This window comes from Tachypleus tridentatus, chromosome 1, assembly GCF_004210375.1.
Source record: "Tachypleus tridentatus isolate NWPU-2018 chromosome 1, ASM421037v1, whole genome shotgun sequence".
Lineage (NCBI taxonomy): Eukaryota > Metazoa > Arthropoda > Merostomata > Xiphosura > Limulidae > Tachypleus > Tachypleus tridentatus.
This window is the reverse complement of record NC_134825.1, coordinates 75,569,175-75,592,267: the sequence shown is the minus strand read 5'-3', so window position 1 is coordinate 75,592,267 and position 23,093 is coordinate 75,569,175. Positions and strand designations below refer to the sequence as shown.

The following is a 23,093-nucleotide window of genomic DNA, read 5'->3' as shown; positions in this document are numbered from 1 at the left end:
CTTTAGTTAAGTATTAACTATAAAACGTTTACACAAAAAACACTTTCAGTGTTTAGTAATTAAAACCTAATCTAATGTGGAGTCTAGTAATAGGTGGCCTATTATTTATTTATTTAGAAAATATATATTCTTTGGGGAAAGGTGCTTAGATCTATCCTCATCATGTAAACACTACCTGTCAAGTTCGCGTACTAGTTCATTTTTCCTCCAATTTTTGTCAAAATAGTGTATTGTACTATGTAGGAGTCTGTCTGCTATTGTTTCCATGTGTGCGTATTTATGCATTAATTCAGATGATGTTCTGGGTACTTTATAATCTGTTGTAAATTGCGAATTTTGTATTGTTTGTAGTAGTTTTTTGCTTACGTTTATCCATGCAGGGGCTGCATAGTCAGTGACGGGTCTAATGTATGTTTTATATATTTTTATGATGTTCGAAATTTAGCTTTAAGCTCCTCGACGGCTATCTGCGCACCTTTGAGCTGTTGCAGCCAAGTAGTTGAGTTTTTATTTTGTTGCTGTTGGTGGTGTGTTTTGAAGTGACTCACTTGCATAACTTGAAGGGCTAACCTTTTAGCTTACCTGGTAGAGTACTAACATTGCCTACGAGAGATATCAAATTCCATCTTCGAAGAAACATAAATGGATATATCACAAGAAAAAAAAACGCCGACAAGCTGGTGGTAGTTCAGTGATCTTGATATTAGATTAGGACTTGTGTGGCTGCTAAGAAAAGGAAAATGTGGTAGCCAGGTACTTTGAGGTGTTTCAAAACTAGTAAGTACACTTTAAGAGGTTAACGTGTTATTTCAGTTTGAACAGCATTCACTTGGCGAACGAGAAATACCAGATTCGATCCTAGAAGCTAAAATTTACACAAGTTTAAAACTTAAATTTTCCATCTTTGTCAAAGCTTATGGAATTGATTTTAAGAAAAATCATTATTTGTTCGTCTTTCACATGCTAATAGATATGGCCTGTTTTCAAGTAGCGACAGTAGTCCGTGTGACAACTGAGTTTCTTTAGTCACGTGACATTCTTTCTTCTCTGTCTTAATTGGTAGGTATGCCGGTTTTTAGCGTTTTTATGAAGCCTGTTGATTTTTTTTTGACGTCACTAGTCTTGTTCTCAACTAATTGTATTAAATAAATTTTTATAATTCATGTTTCCAACAAAATTCTATTAAAGAGTAGAGACTTTAACAGGTGTTTTCCAAGTACGTTAGTTACTTTGTCACACGTGTTAAAGTTCGTGCATGAGTTTCATCGGTCTTTTTCAAGTGATATAGCGTTACATATCTTGTACTGTACTAAATGTAATTCCATGTGATCCCTGAAACCAGTTTGTTTCAAGAGTAAATATTTACTACACGTCATATTCACAGTTACGCATATGTACGTGCACGCGCTCATGGTAGAGCTTGTGGAAAACAAAGAAAACTGATATGATGAAATGCATTATCAAAGACAGTTGAGCAACGATCACAACGTTTATAACATTACCTGCTACACTTACCACTCAAGTTGAAATTACACTTAAACATTCGGTAGTTTCAGTGTTATAATTTCACATTTTTTATTTTTGTTTTGAAATTATTTATTGGAAGAATTTTCAAAGTACTTTCAATTCTTTTTTTTTACAACATCATCAGTATCTCGACGTTTGAATACTGTGTTTTAAAGTTTATATTTTAGTTGTGTTAAGAGCTGAAAACTATCGAAGTTTGAGTTTTAGCTTTGTGAATTTTCAGACAATTCGCTGAGCCACTGTGGAGCTTTACTAGAAATATAAAATCATTAAATAATGGAACAATCGATTGAAAAGCGTACTAATGGTGGAATATCTTTACTGAGTCCTAGTAATTTGAGTAGTTAATAACGACTGTTCTTAAGTTCATTCTCTTAATTATTTGAAGCAGTAACTTATATTTTTACGATGTGAAATTCAGAATGGGAAGTTGATATTGTCAGTTGTCTCGGATGAAGATTGGGACAATATCACAAAAACATCAGTAGAGTTGAATACTCACCGGAAGTGATGTCACAGTTTTTCATTGTGCAATAAAAATTCGGGTATAAGTTATTTAGATAAAGATTCCTTTGTTACACTTGATTGCGGAATTGTTAAGTATTCGATTGTGTTAAGTAGCTTTCTTACCCGTACCTAAGGGTTATTGGTACTGTATAGTGGAAATAATACAAGAGTAGTTTAACACTTGTTTTAATGTAATGGCCTAGAAGTATGCAGTTGAAATTGAATTTCAAACACCATCGAAGAGAAACTCTAAAACCAATTTTAGATGAATGAGGTATATATTATTTAGTACATAAGTGACAAAATTATGACAGTAAGTTAATAGTTAAAATGTGAAAAAAATAGATACTACGTCGAAGTGATTTCTTGGTTTTTTAAATGTCTTGTAAAACCCGTACTTGTGATTGTATAAAAACATGTACTTAGATCACAACGAATAAATTTTGCGTAAAATACTGTAGACCCATCTCTTTGAGAACCTACTGTCATAAACAGGAGTGGAAGTAATGGAATATAATTATATTTGTTCGAGGGATAGTTACCAGGAAAATTATCTTCCTTCATGTAAAGTTGTATTTCCTCATGAATTGCTTTTTTATTTAACATGTTCACTTTAGTTGGTCATATCTAAAGGAATATGGATGGCTCATGCATTCCCTATCGGGAAAACCAAGTAAAAAGATGGAATTCCTCACGCAAAGTTAATATACCGTAAGAATGGGGCAATATGATATTTCGATCTTTGATAGAATGATGAACAAAGTTTGTGTAGGAGTGACTATCACAATTATATCATGAATACAGATTTTGTGCCGGAATGGAAGGGTGATTATAACATAGAGCAATGAAAGTAGGTTTTTGAGGAATGCCATCACAGTTTGAAGAATACAACTCTTTGATTAGTGGCTGTCATAAAACGATGTATCATATATATTGCCTTTCGAGGAATACTGTGACGAAATGTGGAATACAGCTCTTTGGAGAATGATTGGCACAGAAGGATAATAAAATCTTTTCGGGTTGTGACCGTCATAGAGCAATGAACATAACCTCTTGAAGAGTTACTGGCACTGAAAGATAAATTTAGCTCTTCGATGAGTGATGGAAATCCGATTGAATTAAACTTCTCGATATTACTGTTTACGGTGGGTCTCGAAAATTCTTGAATCGTTGATAAGGAACTGTAATATACCTTTCACATAAGCGTATCAGTTCGAGACTGGTGTTCAATTATAGTTTGTATCGAAACTTGTATAGGTTAAGATGATGACGTAACTAAGTTATGAGCTAATACTCTATCCGCTTTTTTGTAAACGTCGGTTCACTGATTATTCGACTATCATTCTGGTGTTGGCTATGAGGAACTCTTATGCAAAAACAAACAAACATTAATTCATTAGTTCGATGTTTTATTTTAGTGTTTTAAATGTTTTACAGCTTGTTGATGAACACATTTGTGAAGTAAATAAGATTTTTGGTAACAAGTTTATTTTCATTGTAAGAGGCAGAAAAAGTGTACCATAAACGTTTTTGGACGCTTTTTCAGCCTCTTACCCAACAAATTAAAGTATTTTGAAAAATTATTAAGTCCCGTTACTATGTTATGGTGGAGAAGGTGCATTTTAGAGGGACAGTTGGAGGCTGCAATATACTGTGTAGATTATATAACTAAGCCAATGATATCGCTAGTTATGCTACGTTAAATTAGCCAAGTTAGATGTTTTTCGGCCATATCTTGAGTTTAGCCTACCTACATCAACGTGACATTGAATGATGTGATAAAATTATACTGTCTCACATAGCTTGCACTGTTATTGTTTTTCGTATCTTTGTCATAATGGAAATTTGGCAAAATGAAGTTATAAAAACAAATATAAACAAACTACTTTTTTCAGAATCTGGTTTAAACATTTTTTTATTTTATAAAATATGTGTCACGTACAGCAATCTGCAGTAGAACTGGCCTCTAATCACTTTTTACGTGCAGTATACTAGCCTTAAAGTTTTACTCGGATTGGCTGGGATACGATAAACAATAGTGGTGATCGAGGTGCTATTTGTATAAATTTTTCACGAACCACGACTGTTGTGGTACATGAGTTAGATTAAGTAAGCAACTTAGCATTAATATCACTTTCATTACGTTATTTTCTAGTTATATGTTAACATGTGATTAATAACTATTATTATGATTTGTACAAGTAACTTTTATAGTTAAGTATATGTTGTATGTGTCAGGGTACTGTATGTAACCGTGACTTAAAAGTCGGATGAATGATTTGCAGGAACATAATATTTTGACAGTCCATATAACAGACTAACAAAGGCATGTGCCATTTTACTAATCAAAAATAAATTACTTAACAGCTTCACAATATGACTATAGGGTTACCAGATTTCTAGCGTGGAGTGATTCTAACAGCTCTGACACAGCTCAAATGATAACATGCATTTTATCATTGGTTAAATAATCTGATGGTTATTGCGTAACATTTTAAACTACAGACAAACAAGATTTATTAAAAGCCAATATCGTTAGAAATAATAATAAATACAATAAAAACTCGTGTAAGTTGTCTTGAATCTATTCACAAGAAAAATGCTGCCGCTTCGTGTTTTTTTTCTTTTGCGCTTCTTCAAATCTCGATTTGTGCAGGTGATCCATGACAGATTGGGTAAAGAAAACGTACAATAGAGGAACGTGACACTGCATCTTATGATCTGTCTTTGTCAAATAATTCTCTCGTTAAAACCTAAAGGAGCTATGTGTATGACAAACCGTACATATCAAACTCGCACTATGGTATAGAGAAACTGGGACATTTTAATACTTTTATTGTTTTTCTATAAGGACGGAAAAAGAAATGAAACTTAAAAACTAGGATGATCACAGGTTTACTGAGACGCCTGCTAACCCTAAACATAAACGTTGAAGTACCAATTACTCTGAGGAAATTATTCATACCTCGGCATCAGAGATGGAGGGGCGTGGTTATTGATTTACTGTGATTATTGAGCTTTATATACTGTAGAATTGAGGGAGCTTATTGAGTGCGAGAAGTGTAAGAGCGCTTGGTAGATTAGTTACTTCTGGTTTAAATGGTAACAGTTCCATCAGCGCTCACTACATAAACAACGGTTAAGTTTGTGTGTACTCTTGGAATATCTTTTTATCTTGATATACGTTTAGTTTTTGTATTACTAATTGTATGCGTAGAAATGCAGTGTACGTCTGAATATTAATGGAAGGAAGTATTATAAAATATTTGAAGAAAATAATCGTGTCAAAGTTATCTTCAGAGCATATGAAGTGGTTTATGGCTAAGCTGCTTTAGTTCGTTATTACACGTTACTGAAAGGGATTCGTGATCCGTGATGACGAGAAAACCCACTTGTAAAGAAAAATATATATGTGAAAACGGCTAGTATGGGTTGAGAACCCCCTTCAAACATGTGGTCAGCTATCGGTCAGTTATCTCTTTTCTTTCTTTGTGAACCTGACGATGACCGAAGAAGGTCGAAACGTTGTTCACTCCTCTACATAAAAAAATTTCTCAACCCATACCAGCTGTTTTTACATATATATTTGAAAGGTATTTGTTTGACTAGTTTCTGCCGTTAAGAAGTTTCGTAATTAGAATCTTATGAGTATATGTGTACCTTTAATAAGTGTAGCACAGTTATGCTCCAATTTAATTTATAAGAATAGAATCAGTCTGTGCAGTGAATTACATAAGAATATAACAAAATTAAGAAATATTACATCTTTCTATATATAAAATATCACTAATTAACTTTTTACACTTTAGAAAATATGGTGTATGTGGCTTGTTCGTCGAAATAATGTTTTAAATTAGTAAAACGATATCGAAAAGATAAAAAAAAAATAACTGTTACCGACATCACTTATTATTAAAGTATCAAAATAATTCCCAAGATTCAAACACGCTAAGTCAAATTATCTTTCACGATGTATTTATACCGTGATATCTATCCCTTGCTTTTATGAAGAATATTTGTTTACACACACACGTCTGGAGGTAGTCTGTTGGATCTTCAAACCAGACAAAACCAAACCGTAAGGTTGTACTATCTTGACTCCGATTGCAAATAAGTATTCAAATTCATATAAAGTAATGGACTTTGGTGTTCGCGCACAACCTGCTTTTTGTGGTTTTTACCCTCTCTCACTTTTCCTACTTATCACAATGAGATCTATACACTACGCTTCTGCTTTTTTTCCATAATTACGAAACCTATCTTTGGATATTTCTATGTGCTGTAGATTGAGAACCTCACTGATTCTGATAGTAGCCTATATAAATGAAAAATGATAAATTCTTCCTTTTGTGAAGAGCATTTTGAGGGAAGGTTTGTCAGTTAAATTAGTAGTTTGTTTAATAGATTCTAAAGTCAGATTAAATTTGTTAATTATTAATATAATAGTTTTAAAAAATGTAATAATAATCACGCTGTTACGAATTTACCGCGCGCGCTGAAAGATGACTAAATCTGAATAAGGGCACTCGCTGTCTTACACAGATTAATAAACAATATTTATACTAATTGAGCGTCAAATTTCAATATAAAAAAAGAAAAAATTGCAATTTTAAGTCCCAGACCAATACATTGGAACGTTTATACTGCGATATACATAAACGATTATGAAGTTTTTATTTCAGCTTTCCATCACGATAAGCTTAAAAAACGCGTAGTTTTAATATGGCGAACAGGTGTTTAACTTAGCTTACCTTAACATCATAAAGTTAGTTTGTGACGGAACTCGCTTTACATATGCATTTAATTTTCGTAGCGGGCCGAACGTGGTTGACTAGTATGTTTGTGTGTATCCTATCTGGGAATTTGAAGGGTTTTTTTATTGCATTCTGTTGCCGTAAAAAACAACAACGTGCTTCGAAGTTTAGAGCTGATTGGATGTCTCGAAAATTTACGATCAGATCTTCCTATTATGTGTCATGAGAGTAGCCCATAAGTTGGCTGTGGTTGCTGTGGGCTAGTTGCCTTACCTTTAACCTGGAACCTTGGAACTAGCGGGCATTTTAATGTGTCGTAAAGGGTAGCCAGAAAGTAAATCAGAGAGTTACAAACCAGTCAGTCTGAATTACTGTAATGACAAACTACTAGAAGAAAATAATCAGTTCAAGAACGTTCATTTATCTCGAACTGACATCAGAATTACCTGAAATACAAAACAGATTCAGGAGAAAAAAGTAACAGACCGTCTGTTAAAATTTACAGAAACAGCAGTAGACAGTTTTAACCGGAACGAATGCATTGTCGGTTGTTTTCTCAATCTTGAGAAAGCATTAGACACTGTATGACCCAACAAATGACAAAAATGAAACTACCTCGAGGTGTACTATTCGCTGTCTCCATTTTTTAGACAATAGAAAGTCTAGAAATAATGTGTTGGCATGGGCGTCTGTAGGGGGAAGGAGGCACTTCCTCTTCATTCCACTTTTTAGCCTCTAGCAGTGTTAGAAGTGGTTTATAAAGTGCCGGTAAGTTCGTATTGTGCGTGTGGAGGGAGATTTTTTTTTTTTTTTTTATTTGGTGGTTCGAGAAAAATAAGGACAAGTGATTCGAGATCAAACACATTCACTATTGACTAAAGTCAACGTATCTTTGCGATATAAAGTGCGAGTAAGGTGTCTTGTAACAGTCTGAGTTAATTATTATTTATTTATTTTTCGATATATCATAGTGAGTCATTTCTTTTTCTTGCTGGTATGCATACTGGCGCATACTGCTCCACTTTCACCAATGTTAAAACAAGCCTTCCATGAAGGTAGAAACAGTATTATTTGGGTTGCCTTCTTATTGTACACATACCCGTAAATTCAGCACTTCATTTTGTAAAGAGAAAGTTGGGGTTGCGAACTTGTTAGAATAAGAGAGACGCAAGTTTTATTGAGGTGGGAATGTGAAACCCGTCAACCGGCTTGGTATAAGAAGCATACTATACACATTTAAGTAAAATATCAGCATCAGATTTTCCTGAATATTAAAAAAAAAGAAAAAAAGAAACCGGTATCAGGATATCTTTCCAAACCTTATATTTATTTGGAAAAATTTAATGTAAATAAATGGGAAGCCAAAAAACGAAAGGGTGAGATAGGTAGCGTCAGCCCTTCTCATGTCATGGTTACAAAATGAAAATAGTAATGTAAATAAATCATAACTGATTTTGTTAATTATATTTATATATTGTGTTATTATTAATAATAATAAAAATTGTTTTGATGGTCGGTAAATGTTTAAAACATGGATGAAGTATTTTAGTCATTTCTACATAGGTTTGTGTAATCGATCGAAGTTCAGACGAAGCGGGAAAGAAACTGTCGATTGATGTTCCTTACGTTCCGGGTAGATTGACAGAAACTCGATAGAGCACAGACAGCCAGTCTGCAGTCAACGTACTTAGTTTAAGGTTGTGTCTGGTGTAAGAACTCCATGCGCTGCGCAATGTATTGCACGTACGCGTTCAACATTCCCCAAGCTAGAAGGAGGGAATTCCCGGCTGTCACTTCAGTTGTTGACCTTTGTGATTTTCGATTATTCTTTTAAAAGCATTTGTGTGTCTGTGAGAAATATGTCAACTAATACAGAATTTTGTGTATTCATTGGTAGCTTGTGTAAACTTTCTCTTGCTAGATTTGTTTCAGCAGAATGGACATTGAATTCTTTGTTATTATTTGGAGAAGAAAATTATAGCTATTGAACCCAGTCTGAACATAGGCTTAATTTTTGTACAGGTTAGGTACCAGGCTTGGATACACACTGACTTACAATTATTGTACAGAATGTTAGTGATTCTACTAAATATTTTTCAGATAACAGAATTTTGTTATTGGTATTGTCACCATGATTAAAAGATTGTAAAAAAACAACAAAAAACCATTTTACAGGTTACATTGTGATTATTGTTTCAGCTGTTGTGGATAAGTTTACCAGAGAAACTTAAAAAACGTATAAATTTCAAGATAAATCTCTATTTTAAATAAAAAATGTGGCTGTGATATTACCGTGATCCTCCAATACACATCTATCGAAATGTACTTAATTCACAGTATTTTTGATGTGAAGGAATAATTTAGGCTTGTTAATTGGCATTATCAAAATTTATGTTGTAAAATCTCTGCCATCAAACACAAAGTAACAGATTTCTTCTTGGAGATGTTTACAGCTGGTTATTGAAGTTCATATTTATTATTAATGAAACATAAATTATTGATATATGTTTAATATTCTTGGATTGCAAAACATTTTAAGCTATATATTTCTAGAAAAAAAATATTATGAATTATGGTATCTGTCTGAGCATTAGTGTATCGTATCTTCTGTTTTAAAAGCTGTGCATGCAGGCAAACCTCAACATTCACTTTTGAAATGATGGTAGTACAGACATAAATAATGTTGTTGTTAAATTTTATATTACAACCAGGATATTCTACAGTAAATTATTAGGAATTAATTACACTATTATTCACATTTCAAAATGTGATGTAACTTAAATAATAAAAATGTATATTTACCATGTGTTATTGTTGAATGGCCCTTTTTCATGAGTGAAAACTTCAGTAATTACTTTCCTGCAGTGAGCAGTGTAAGTAACTCAGAGCTTTGACTCTGAATGAAACCAAGTCCATGAAATAATTTAAATTGATAATTAACTTTTCTTGTTACTGGGTAATGGTACATTTGTTCATTCTTCATAAGAAAACCTGAACGAATGAAGTTTACTGAGAAATTGTATGTAAATAACTCATTACTATGTTTATGTAGTAATATATATATAAATTTATGAATTACCTAATAATAGCAGTTTCTTTTAAGTTCCTTAACAATGGCAAAGTGTCCACCTACGAGGACAACCACCTCAACATCTTGGAAGTAAGTATATACATTCCATGTTTAAAAAATAAAACAATTGTTTTTACACCATTAAAAATCTTTGTGAAAATAAATTTATTCTATCCTTAACTTCTGTAGTCTTTGCCATTACATTTTAAAAAGTTTTATAAAATGTTATGATCATTCTAATATAAAAATATTGAATAAAGAAATATTAGAATTTATAACTTTATTAATTGTAGTTTTTCCTGAAAGTTTGTTTTATACTTTTGTTAATATAAACTTTTAACCTTATACAAAAAATATTTACATTCTGATTACAAACAAAATGTCTGGTACATAAAATGAAAGGTATTTTTTTTTTGTGGGTATAGTGTAAATAATAGTAAACCAAATTTCACCTGAGAAAGAAGTGGAATAAGTGTCGTCAGTTTGTTATCTGACAAGCTGGTATTAATGGGGTGGAGGAATAGAAATATTCTTAGACTAGGATAAAACTAGAGAAAAAGGAAGAGCAAGTTCATTGTCAGGTGGCTTTAACAGTAGAGAAAAGAAGACTCAAATTTCTCTGTTAGGACAAAACTGAAGAAAAAAGAGCTAGTTTAGTAGCAGTTGATAGAAACAGGGAGGATAGAGAATCCAAATATTTATACCATGTATAAGTAGAGTAAAAGAAGGAGCACTTTTGCTAAGTAATCCCAGTAGTTAATACATTGAAAAATGTACATTAATCATGGAAACATGCAATGTAAATACCAGTTAATACAATAAAAGTTGTAACTAGGATTATATAATGTGAATATCTAAGCAGTAGGTATTGCATAATGTTTGTTAAATGTACATTTAAATAGTAATGTAAGAAGTGTGTTCTCTGTACAAACCTGTATATGTAAACAGTGAATGATACACTGATATAAAATATACACCAGTAAACATTAAGTAATACAGTGATAAATATCTTATGTAAATTTTCAAAGGTTGACAGTATCAGAGTAATGTAGTAAGAAGTGCAGAACTTCATTCAGTAATTGGGAGATTATTGATATTAGGAATGTTTTTCATTAATAAATTTTTTGCTAACACTTTTCTTTATAATGACACTTTCTACTGTTTCAATTATTAATACATTGTATGTTTCATCATGTGTTAACAGATGACTTGTACTTTACTTTGCAGGAAGAGATGACTATATAGGGCAGGTCCCTTATCCACAACCTGTAAGTTTTCTTATATTGGCATTGACAATAGAGAAGTTGAAAAATTCTGCAGAAAAAATATAGAAATTAAATATTGAAGACATTAGTTATTCATCTGTGGTTACAGTGTACCTTTAGAATTCAAAGCTCACTGAAAGTACAAAGGTGATGGTATAAACTTACCCACTAGACAGTTCTGTGTTGTTAATGGTCATTTTTCCTACAGTGCATTAGCCGGTTGAAGAAATGTGGAAGTAAAATGGACTGATAAAAACTAGTTGTATGTGTCTAATAAATCTATGAAATTAAGTTGTTATTCAGGAATTACCTGCTATGGCTCAATTTCACATTGTGCAACTAATTATAAAGCCAAAGTGTCTGATAAAATTCGGAGTTTGTAAGCAGAAAAATTCTCAAAAGAAAACTCTTTGGTTCCATTCCTTACCATTAATGAACTTGAGCTGTTAAAATTAATAGAACTTGGAGTTAATGAAGAGAGTCATCTTTTTTGTATGTAGAGATATTGCAGGGCTTCAAATTATGTTAATAAAAATGCTTTGAATCTGGAAATGCATTTCTTTATAGAGGCTATAGAAATTTGGTTATGAAGTTGAAGAGTCCTGTAAAGATCTTGAAAAGATTCATTTATATTACAGGAAGTGTTCTGAATGTCGAAATATCTTTCCCTGTAGATGCTTGTAAACATTATTTTACAAAAGTGTACTAAAAAATGAAGATGCGTTATTGACATCCAGTTTGATAGAGTCAGTGTGTGCATGTGATCCTTTAAAGAGTCGCATTCAAAATTTAATGAATCAACTTTATTATCAGCGTACTGTGTGTCAGTAAACTTGGCATTAAAACATAGTTTGCAATTCAAATTTTAATACTACCTAACTTTTAAAATTTTTATTTCTAAAGAAAATGTAGAAATCTTAATCTCCACTCTTCAGTTGATGTAATGTGTCTGGCTTTGCTTTCTCCTTTCCAGAATGTTTTTTAAAAGGTTACTGAGGCTTATAACCATTTAGAAGCACAAACAACACATAATGATGAAAAGAAAAATTGAGAATGTGAACTTTCCACCTTCATGATTTGCTTAAATATAAATGAATTTGTGTAATCCACAAGAGAAGCCTCCAATTTTTTATGCATTTCATTTTAGCTATCAACATCAGGTCTACACCTTTGATGGGCAGGATGTGTTTATAGCCAATAAAAAGAGCAACTTATAGCATACAGAAATTTTAAGACCACATGTTTATGTTTGGTGGTTGGAGATGGTAGTTCACAAGAAATGCTTGATGTGTGTATTGAGTAGAGCTGTTCATTCTAGAAGTAATATAGCATACAGAAATTTTAAGACCACATGTTTATGTTTGGTGGTTGGAGATGGTAGTTCACAAGAAATGCTTGATGTGTGTATTGAGTAGAGCTGTTCATTCTAGAAGTAATATATTATTTTTTTAAGCTATATGTAATGTTCTAGTTAAGTTGTATATAGTGTAAAATATTATATTACTGTTGGAATGAACAACTCTACTAGAAAGTCAGATAAATTTTAGGCCCATCTTCTGTAATTCCTGATAAATGTTTTATGTTCTAAAATACATATTTGAAAGCTACATTGTGAGAAAAAAAAGTAAAGTTACTGACACATGGCATCTAAGAGCAAATGGGCATAAATATCTAAAGCATGAGATAAATTTCTTCTTTTTTATATATTTAACAAAACTAACTGAAATGTAAAACTTCTTAAATAACAAAAATAAATTCTGTAAGCTTAGTAATTTGTGCCTACCATTTGGAAACTTAATTTATGTGTAACTTGGTTTGTTTACTGTATGTGTGAATTATAAAGGAGTTATAAACACATTCAGGACAATGTCTGGCAAAAAGACAATAATACAGTGGAGTGCCATTAAGCAGTGGTATTTGTGGGGTCAATCTGCTTAACCGCGGCTTAAGTGGTCCGCGGCTTGAACCTTTGTGACTGAAAAGCCGAAGTCGCCAACAGCTCAGAAACTGAAGTGATTTCTATTGGGTTTGTGACCAATATTTATACAATTCCATAAAAATATCGGATTATTGAATTAAAAATAATACTTTAATTATTGATCACTTTTTTCACGGATTAACTTTAATGTATGGAGAGTTGTGATTTGGTAACAATGACGGCCTCCATAAAGCTGATATAGAGAGCGGATAAGGTAGATTAACATCGATTTCTATTGTAATATATTTTATTTATTTCTCAAATTAAAGCAAATCCTTTTTAAATATCCCCTTGAAGTTATAAAGCCAGGATTAAATTCGTAAGCCGTGTTTTTATACGTTCTTAAATTAGTGGTGAGCCACGATAATCCTCGCTCACATTTGTCATGTCAGTGTCAACGACAAGGAGAGTGTGAGAAACTTTAAAAAGCCAGGTAGTAGTTTTAATACATCAAAAATTTTGGGGCAAGACTTGCTACAGTGGCTTAAGCGATTTCGTGGTTTACTGGTCCGTGGCTTAATGGCGCTCCACTGTATTAAGGGAAAATAGAGTACACAGATGCATTCAATGAAAAAAAATAAATCATTATTAATTTTATTTTATATTTTCTACTCTTTAGTTCACTGTAGATTGACAATTTCTTCACATTTAGTGTCAGGGTTAGAGAAAATAACTGAAAATATAGTTTTTTACTGAAAAATGTCAGTTATCATTTAGGTTCTAAGAATGAGGAGGCATGTTTTTATTCTTAACATGAAACCCACTTTTTACCCATACTGACTCAGTTAAGGCTTCACAAATTTATAGACAGTTCTTTGGTAGAAATACATTATTCAAAAATTAGTTTTTTTCTCATGTAACAGACTTGTAACATCTACTAAAAGCATGTCAAATGTTGTGAACTTGCATTCAATAAATTCAGTATTATAGTGTATGTATAGTTTCACACTTATAAGGTAGGTCAAATTGACTGACTTTGTACTTAAAAGTATTAAGTTAAATGAACTTAATCTCTAAGACCTTTTAGTAACACCTTTGAGGGTAATTTTTTGTTTTTGTTGCATCTATAGAAAGCTCCATGTGACAGAGCAAATTATTTTTAATACAAGTGCAAGTGTTTTGAGATGAGGTTTTCATTGCATGATCATTTTTGCCATTCTTGATAATGTTTCTTCTACTTGTTTTCAAAAATGATTCAAAAGTTATGAAGTAATGTTATCCTGAGGTTTAATTACATAAAGTAATATGAGACAATTCTGATATAATTTTACTTTTCTTTTACAAAATTTTACTTTTATTGCAGCAGCAAGGACTTCATCAGTTCCCACCTGGAACACTGTCACTATCAGGTGGTCATCCCCATGACATAGGTAAGCCTGGACCCTTACCACCACAAGGTGGGCCATCGCATGCACTTCAGTATTTATCAGGGCTGGGTCCAGGACCTCATCAACCTCAGGGAGGCATGCCATCCCCATTGACAGCAGATAACACAGGACCACAGCTGCAACAGAGTGGCCTTCATCAACATCATGGGCAAATTCAAAGACAAGCTCCTTTAGGGGTGATTATGTCTTAATGTAGCAGTAGTTTTTTTCAAGTAATTCTTTGAACTTCATATGGGAATGCATCATGCATATAAAATTTTGTGGAAATTTTCTTTTAGAAGTGTTGAAATATATATATATATACATATATTTTACATATTTGTCAGGTAGGTGACAAATGGGCAAAGTTTAATTACTTTCAAAAAATTTCTTCAAATTATGTATACAGTAGGTTAAATGATATTTAGTACTGTTTTGATGAAGTAATGCATGGCTTTGTATATCACATCAAAATAATACCTTTATAAATATGTATATAAAGTATAATTGGTCATCTCTTTGAGCAGTAAGTAATAATTTAACAAGAAGATATAGTTATTTTATTAATTTTCAAACTTCTAACTATGCCTACACTCACTTTGGAATCCACAGTTATAAGATGTGTCCTATGAAGTACCTTTTTATGCCAAGGTACAGTGAACTTATATTAACATGGGTATGGTACATCATCATGGCCTACAGTAATAGTTCCTAATAGGGATTGCCCATTTGTTCTTTATTATTATTTAATATTTTTCTTCCAGCCTACAGCAAAAATGGATGTGAGTAATTGTAATAAAATCTGGACGATATTATTAGATGTATCATTGTGCATTGTATAGGGTAGTTATGTTTATTAGGCATCATAGTAAATAATAGTAGCTGTATAACCATTGACACCTTGTCATTTTAATGTAGTCTGTGGTTTACGTGGAACCTCATAATTTTCTTCATGCATGTGTGCCATGGATGTTATTTAATGTTTATATTGGAGGGATGACACTTGTACCATAGCAATTATTAACTTACTGTTGCTACTGTATTAAGTGACATATCAATCATTTATATATAGGGTTTCTGCTTTTTTTGGACATGATGCTGCTGACAGGACTGTTTTTTTTTTGCTACTGTGTGCTCAATTTTGGCTTTGTTATGCAAATTTATAAAGCATTACACTATCATCTTACACTTTATACAGATGTTTAAGCTGTCTCCCACAGATGTAATCTTTATGCTGTAGTTTAAAATATAGCACCAAGCTCAGTTTTGAGCATCAGATCAGCAGTAATAGTGATGGTTGATCATATGTATCAAGTTACAGCCAACACTGCACAATTGCAAATTTTATAGATGCTGCAGATAAAGTAGTCACCATCGAAGCTGATTATAAGAATTAGCAAGAATTGTGCAATCAAGAGATAGTGAAAATGATGGCAATTCTAGAAAAAGTGAGGCAGCAAGTTTGCAGCAATATATTTTATTTAAAAAAACATTTTGAGATAAAGTATCAATAGCATTGGCCCATCAGAGTATAGAGTTTTCACAGTGGAAGTGGGTCATAGAAGTGTCAAAACCCAAACCACATCAGAAATGGAGGGGAGATGGGTATATTAATGTAATCAATTCATAATTGTTTGTAAACATGTTTTTGATCTTATAGAGTGTGCAGAATTTTATTAACCATCAGGAATTTTAACAGCTTATACTCAAATTGAAATTATTTTAGGCATTCTTAAGAAAATTAATCTACAAGACTTTGGACATAGTCAAATACATCAATTGAAAGGGTGTGGCTTCCTGAGTCCAGAAATGTAATTAGATCTCAAACTTGCCAAGGACTGATGGGAGCCATTCTTTGAGCTTGTATGCTGTAGATAAAAGGAAATAAAAAGCCTGCATGTATTTACACAGACAGACAGAGGCTAACATGCATTGCATTTGCATGCAGTTACAGAATCCAGTCTATGTGCCATTCCAGTATAGTAGGTACTTTATAGTGTTTACAGTCTCCCCATATAGTTACAGGGTATAATTATAGTACTTGTATATTTTTTCTTCTTGTCGGTAGTTTGTTTAATACCATGGAAGAAAATCATCTTTCTGTCATACAGCTTATGGCTATTACTATTTTAAATAAAACAAGTGAAAAGAATACTTGTATATTTGTGATTTCATAACTTAGTATGGGTAACTTGAAAAAAGTTAAACATTTATCTTTTACTTTATTGGCTAATTTCAAAATTCTCACTGATTCTTATTATATTTAGAAGTAAAAATACTTATGCCATAAAAATGTTAAGAAAACAAGGTTAATGTTATATTTTGTTTATTTCACAGGATAAAAAGATTTGTTAAGTTATATTTTCAATCTTGCAAGACATTTTTAGCTTAAGTGAGAGTGAATTCTTTGAGTATGAAAAGCTTATGGGAAGCATTTAGATAGGTGGGTTCCCAAACGTTTCAGCTTAGGACCCCCAAATATCCTTGATTTTAACTGAGGTTCTTCACTTAATGGTTTAACCCTATTTTTATGGATAGGTTAATTTGTACATTTCTTGGTTTTTTGTCAGAGAATTACATTCAAAATTGTATTCAACTACTTTATTTTCATTGTATATAAATAAATTTGGCATCAAAACATATTTAATAAATCAAGTTCTAATGTTACACAAGTTTTAAGTTCTTAATTTTATAAGGAAATATTTTTTTAAAAATTTTCAATCTCTCCTAGTATGAGAATTATTACAATTGTCACCTAATCCCTCTTCAATAGTTTATTCACCAATCCTAGGAAAAGTATGGAATTTAATGTAAATTGCTCATTACAAAATGGATATTACTGAGTCAGACATAATTTTTATAGCCTTCATTCAATTTTATTCCTTTACAAAGCTATAAACTAGAAAATCAGATCATCTTGTCATGCCCATCTGTCTCATCATCTCTTTCACAACTTGTTACTAAGTTTTTTTCTGACACTGTATACTGTATTATTTATAACCAATAGAAGTATTAATGTGTCAAATGATGTATCATATTATATTGTTTTCTGTAAAGAAAATTGCCTATTTTACCTGTTGTTTGAAACATTTGTGCACTGAGAAGCTAAACTGAATTTTTAGACTTATCACATGGTTAAAAAGCCAGAAAAATTACAATAGCCATAAGATATCATTTGCTCTGAGTCTGCTTTTCTTGTGTGTTCACAGGTGCATTGTTTAATTAAATAAAGCTCCCAGTGGAACAGTAGTATGTCTGCAGACTTATACTGATAGAAACTGGGTTCCAATACCCATGGTATGTAGAGTACAGATAGCCCTTTGTATAGCTTTATGCTTAATAAGAAACAACAATAACATAAGTAAGTAAAAAGTATTTATTCTGATGGCATTAAAAAGTAGGCTTAAGTTTCATTGATGGTGGACAGCAAAAACAAGAGGACTCGAGTAAGTAATATATCTGGTTTTTATCTGTATTTTTTATGTATTATTTTAAAAGTAACTAATGTAAGTTTAATATAAAAAATTAAACTTAAGTTAAATTAGGTAAGAAAAGGATAAAACTGTTAAATTATTTATGCTCACAAGCAGCTCATGCATTATATAATTCAAAATGGTAAATTGAGCTTCATATAAACAGAAGAAGAATAGTCAACTATTTGAAACCGCTCAAGTTTTGGGTTTCATTTTGAAAATGTAAACAGATATATACTGTTATGAGCTTTAGGCTGTTTAGGATAAATAATTGTAAATCTACGCTACAATGTGTAGTGATTCTGGAAAGAATAAAGGATAAGTTACATGTGTTTACTTTTTTTGACCCTATATAGAATTGTGGTAGAGGAAATAGACATACTTTTGTGGGAAAAAAAAAATTTATTTAGGGGGGTTTTAGAGATTATACAAACAAAATTTCACAATTGTCATTAAAGAAAAGTGTTTTTAATCTTAACATGGAAATCACTTTGCATTTGGAGCAATCATCACTTTATCTTATATTCAAGGATAAATTTCTATTTAAACTGCTCAATGAAAAAAAAACTGATTTTTTTTTCTCTCTCTCTGTCTTAAGACACAAAAACATTAAAAGTTGTAGGCTCTATTAACTTGACAGAGTTTGTGACCCCAAAGTGAGAGAGTTATAGAAATTTTAAATAATAGCAAGTCTGAGATGGTTTATTTTCATGGAAGGAAGAAATGTCAAGAGTAAACATTTTGCACTTATATTTTTGAAATAAGTAAACTTCCTTCTGAAAATATTGCTTTGGGTAGGTATTATAGTATATCTATATTTGGCTGAGGTCTTTGTGATAACATCTCCCATTCGAGAATCATCAGATGATTTAAAAGGTCTGGTCTGTTTGGTGTTATTAAAAGTGAAGGATATTTATATTGAAAAAAATTCTTGGTATTTCCATTTATGTTGTTTTCATAAGAAAATAAAAAAAATTTTGCTAGATATTTTTTAATCCATCCTTGAATCATTTCTTTTTGAATATCACAAAAGAATAAAGATTTTAAGTCCAATACCTGAATGTTAAATTTTTTACTAAAGAGTTTTTGTATGATCCAACATTTTATCACCAATGTACATTTTTATTTTATTTTTTCATACAGCTCTTTGTTCCACATCAGTTACAAAATATGTCAAGGGCAAGCATGAACCAGATAAATCCTACACCTCCAACTGCCCACAACCCATCACCACAGTTTCAGCCACAACTGAATTATGTCCGTCAGCAGTCTCAGTCTTTACCTAGTGACATTATTCAACATGCTTTTGTGTTTATGCAGGGTGTATGTTCAATTTATATTATTATAAAATTTTAAACTTCTTGTTTACTGTTATTTCATAGTTGAAAAACTGCTTAGAAATCTTATTTCTACTTTTATTTGTAACTGTCAGAAATATATGTACACTTTAGTCATTTGGGATTTAGTTTATCATCCCTTTATATAACATGGGTAATGTAACCAATCAGATGCAAAGTTGGAAAAAGTACCTGCAATATACAACCAGCAAAAGCTATTAATATCACTGAAAAGCTTTTGTACTATAAGTTATTAATACAACAATGTTTAATGCAATGTATGATTTGTACAGACACTTGGAAATATTGAAGTGCTTGAAATTGCTTTCTTGAAATCAAAATGTTGAAAATTACAAATTTTACTTTGTGTCAAAGGTTTGGAAAAATTCTTGTAAATTAATAAAAATGAGGACATACTTTGTCTATTCATGAAATTTAGGTCTATCAATAAATGTGCCTCTGTTTCTCCACTTTTATTATTATTAATTGTTTTTTTTATATTTTATCATATTATTAATGTTAAATCAGAGTTGAAGAAACACACACATTTGAAATTCAAGCCTCGAGAATTTCTAAAGCTTTGACCTGTTTCAGTATTTCTGTGCAGGAAATTTTGAAAATTAATACATTGGCTCCCACATGACTCATAGGTGGGTCAAGATACTCTTCTAGTAAGACCCACGTGATCACCAGTGAGTCGTGCTCTGTTTTCTTTTTGAATGGCCACTTATTGGCTGGGACACAATGGCTACATATACACTCTTACTAAAAACAGTAATTGTAAAATGACTAGTGGGACCCTTGAAAGTATTGGCAAAATAGGCTTGGGAGCCAACGTATATAGGAGAATTCTGTATTATGAGACGTGATAGCTTAATTTTTTAACCGTATATTTAAAAATAATTAGAGTATTTTGATTGTTATTACAGTTTAGTTGAAATTAGTGACCACTTATGTGAACCATTTCTATAATAAGAGAATAAATGTGAGAGTTGTCTCTTTAACCTTCCCTGCTAACAGTTATGTGTGAAAACTGAAAAAATACTTGTATAAGGGAATGAGAAAGAAAATTCACTTATATAACTAGTGTTAAATAAATGCAATGGAAATTCAATTGCATTATTATTTTTAATTTTTTATTCAAAACAACCCAGAATTTTACATGAAATCAAATTTTTAATATTGTCTGTGTAGCTTGGTTTGAGGAAAGGTCACTCTATATCGACTAAAAAAAATAAAAAACGTTTTTATTATTTTGTGATATCAGACATTATTATAAGTAATAAGTGATAGGAATTTATTGCATTGCTGAGTAGACTTGCAAGTTGCCAGTGAGGTGTTTTGTAGTTGTAAGGTTATCCTGTAAAGCTCTGTTTCTCAACTAATCCCAGTGTAAGAAATACATTAGTGATAAATTTATACATTTTATTAGAATTCAATGGTTACCAAAGAGATTTCTGTAGAATCGGCACATAGTAACAATCATTCAACATCTGATCTAGTTGTTCTGAGCATGGTGGAATATAAACAGAACACTTCTGCCTATGCAACAGGAAAAATATAAATCTGAGGCTCTATCTGAGAAGAACAGTTATGTAATATATTTATTCAAACAATCCAGTGTTACAAATGCTATTCAGCAAAACTACACAAGTCAACCTTCTTCAATTCATAAAATATTAGTTTTCTATGTGGAATATAACATGGAGAATTTGTAGGTATTTCCTGTAATTTAGACCAATGTGTATATCTCACACACACACACACACACACTCTCTCTCTCTCTCTCTCTCTCTTCCTCTCAAATAAATTTTATTGAAAATTGTTTCTTTTAACTTTGAAAAATTACTCTTTATTCCAGAGCTTACATTATGCATTATATTAATACTTCTAGAAGAAAAATGTAAATTGAATCATTTGGAAATTCATTAAATAATGATACTTGAAGTGAAAATATTCTCTTAAAATTTATTACTACTCTTTTTTCTTCAAAAGCAATTCACTACTTTCACAACCAGTAAACAGTAAAATTGTGAAACTGATGACATTGTTAGTTATATATCATTAAACTTGTTGTTTAATGCTAAAAAGGGAGGAGTGAACACCTAAATATGCTCATATATTAATTTAATGATATATTTTGCATTATGTGGTTTCTGTTGCTTGGTATTCATGTAGTCTTTTGGTGTTAGATTTGGTATTGGCAAAAAAAAAGTACAGTTATGCTGAAGTCCTAGGTCCTTGAAATTTTGTTGATGGTTTTTAAACGTTTTAGGGGAGTTCTTGATATTTTTATTCTTTTTAAGCGTGAAAACCATCATAAAATCCTAACAGCAATCCATTGTGCTAGGTTTGACTTGTTAAAGTGATCCTTCAGTAATTAACAAATAAACCATATATTTGATATCTATTTTTCTGAGAAATATGCATGTTTGACATCTGTAAACTAAGAAAGAAAGTTTTACCCTTTTTTGAAAAATAGGCTAGATTTACTAAGAAGAAAAGCTATTTATTTATGCATGCGTGTATGTAAGTTGATTGATGTGTCATCTTTTTTTCTTTAATAAAAAAAAACCAACAAAATAGCCAAAACTAGTTGTATAATTCCAGTGATGTAATTCAGTTTGAAGAATAATAATTTTTTTTTATTTGCTAGTAATAGGGAACACAATGTGTCATGTTTAATATCCTAGCACAGAATTGAAAATGGTAGCAAAGAATTGTAAGAAAATAAAAAATAGAATTAAAAAATTTTGATACGTCTACATTCCTTTAGATGAAGTAGTGCCTCAGTCCCAGTCAGTTAAATTTGTTTTGGTTTTTTCAAGGTTTTTGAAAAGCTCAGCTGAATTTTTTATTTACATGTCTGATTACTGAGGATTTTTGTAATTATTTTCCTGAGTAGTCCAGTTCAGGTCCCTGGAAAAAAAAGTATGGCTCCTAATGTGGCATGTGTATTTACTGTATACCCTGGAACAGGTCATAATGGACTATGTAATTATGTCTTTGAAAATTTTAGAGATGTATGAAAGTACAAGCTGTTATATCAGTCCTTGCACTTGTAAATTAAAAATATGTTGTCAGTTTGTTTGTTAAAAAAAAACTAGAAATATGCATCTTGATTTTGAGATGTGCATTGGAACAATTACAAAACTTAGAAAAATTATATAGGAGATATAACATTGAAAACTAGCTTAGTTTTGTCCTGAAATATCCTGTAAAATGTGTCACAAAGTACAATACAAAAATCAAATTGACATATACATGTAAAATATTACTTATTTGAATCTACCGTACATCAACACTATAGGGTGTTTGACACTTGACAAAAATACTGTTTTTGATAATATTTTGGCTTTCAGTGCTCTAGGTCTCAACAGTATGCTACAGCACCACAGTATTCAATGTCTCCAACACAGCAGACTATGTATATGACTCCTGCGAGCCAACCTTATACCTATAACCAACAACCTCAACAAGGTTAGTAAAAATAGTGATGTATCTAACTTGTATATTTTTGTTGGTGAAAATATAGTGTGTAATAAAACTGTGTAAAATATGAACGACAGTTCTGATATTAAATATTTATAGATACAAGTAACCACTCCTGAAGTTTTTGGGTAATGTTTTTTCTTGTGCTCGATTTTCTATTAGACTGTTTAGGTTTTTCTCATTATGGAATAAAAGGAAAAGTAGGAGGGTGTAAAAATAAGGGTTTCATCGAGGTAATTTAAGGTTCGAATTTTCCAAAACATTTAAAAATAAAACTTGTGAAAAAGTTTTTAAGAAATAAATCAACAAAAAATTTTAAATAT

General features: G+C 31.5%; 1 pseudogene across 1 annotated transcript in view; it reads left to right on the top strand.

Annotated features, from left to right (window-relative positions):
* LOC143252703 (eukaryotic translation initiation factor 4 gamma 3-like) overlaps positions 1-23,093 on the top strand; it is a 110,538-nt pseudogene that overhangs the window by 23,931 nt on the left and 63,514 nt on the right. Inside the window, exons 2-6 of the transcript XR_013029113.1 lie at positions 9,911-9,948; positions 11,086-11,126; positions 14,405-14,665; positions 19,085-19,264; positions 22,641-22,758. The product of XR_013029113.1 is annotated as a eukaryotic translation initiation factor 4 gamma 3-like (transcript). The remainder of the gene's footprint in view (positions 1-9,910; positions 9,949-11,085; positions 11,127-14,404; positions 14,666-19,084; positions 19,265-22,640; positions 22,759-23,093) is intronic.